This window comes from Triticum aestivum, unplaced genomic scaffold, assembly GCF_018294505.1.
Source record: "Triticum aestivum cultivar Chinese Spring unplaced genomic scaffold, IWGSC CS RefSeq v2.1 scaffold16511, whole genome shotgun sequence".
In the NCBI taxonomy this organism is placed as follows: Eukaryota; Viridiplantae; Streptophyta; class Magnoliopsida; order Poales; family Poaceae; genus Triticum; species Triticum aestivum.
The window spans coordinates 1-995 of NW_025295635.1; the positions used below are offsets into that span (position 1 = coordinate 1).

Below are 995 nucleotides of genomic sequence, written 5' to 3' on the forward strand. Positions count from 1 at the left end.
CACGCTTGCCGCCGCTAGACGCGTGAATAATGAGCAGCGAGCTAAAACTTACCGTAAACGTGCAAAATAATAAAACGTGCTAAACATACGTCGCGCTCGTGCGTTTTGTTTTGCACGCGGTGCAAAAAAATTAAAAAGGGAATGCAACACGAGGACTTCCCAGGAGGTCACCCATCCTAGTACTACTCTCGCCCAAGCACGCTTAACTTCGGAGTTCTGATGGGATCCGGTGCTTTAGTGCTGGTATGATCGCATCCGACATGTTACCCCCGTCTTCGTCCCTTATGCTTGCCCCTCCCAGCTCCACTACACACACGATTGCACATTCCTTTGGCCTCTCCCGCTCAACTACGGAGACGAGTTTTACCACGGTTCAACTGCACCAGTGCCTATTTACCATGGTTTCGACCCCTTTCAGAACACGCTTGCCGCCGCTAGGCGCGTGAATAATGAGCAGCGAGCTAAAACTTACCGTAAACGTGCAAAATAATAGAACGTGCTAAACGTACGTCGCGCTCGTGCGTTTTGTTTTGCACGCGGTGCAAAAAAATTAAAAAGGGAATGCAACACGAGGACTTCCCAGGAGGTCACCCATCCTAGTACTACTCTCGCCCAAGCACGCTCAACTTCGGAGTTCTGATGGGATCCGGTGCTTTAGTGCTGGTATGATCGGATCCGACATGTTACCCCCGTCTTCGTCCCTTATGCTTGCCCCTCCCAGCTCCACTACACACACGATTGCACATTCCTTTGGCCGCTCCCGCTCAACTACGGAGACGAGTTTTACCACGGTTCAACTGCACCAGTGCCTATTTACCATGGTTTCGACCCCTTTCAGAACACGCTTGCCGCCGCTAGACGCGTGAATAATGAGCAGCGAGCTAAAACTTACCGCAAACGTGCAAAATAATAAAACGTTCTAAACATACGTCGCGCTCGTGCGTTTTGTTTTGCACGCGGTGCAAAAAAATTAAAAAGGGAATGCAACACGAGGA

At 50.3% G+C, this 995-nt stretch overlaps 2 non-coding genes across 2 annotated transcripts; both read right to left on the reverse strand.

Annotated features, from left to right (window-relative positions):
* Positions 1 to 138: 138 nt before the first annotated feature.
* LOC123179041 (5S ribosomal RNA) lies at positions 139 to 257 on the reverse strand. The gene has a single exon (XR_006490059.1). It is a non-coding gene; the product is annotated as a 5S ribosomal RNA (ribosomal RNA).
* A 301-nt stretch (positions 258 to 558) lies between these two features.
* On the reverse strand, positions 559 to 677 carry LOC123179042 (5S ribosomal RNA). The gene has a single exon (XR_006490060.1). It is a non-coding gene; the product is annotated as a 5S ribosomal RNA (ribosomal RNA).
* Positions 678 to 995: the final 318 nt, after the last annotated feature.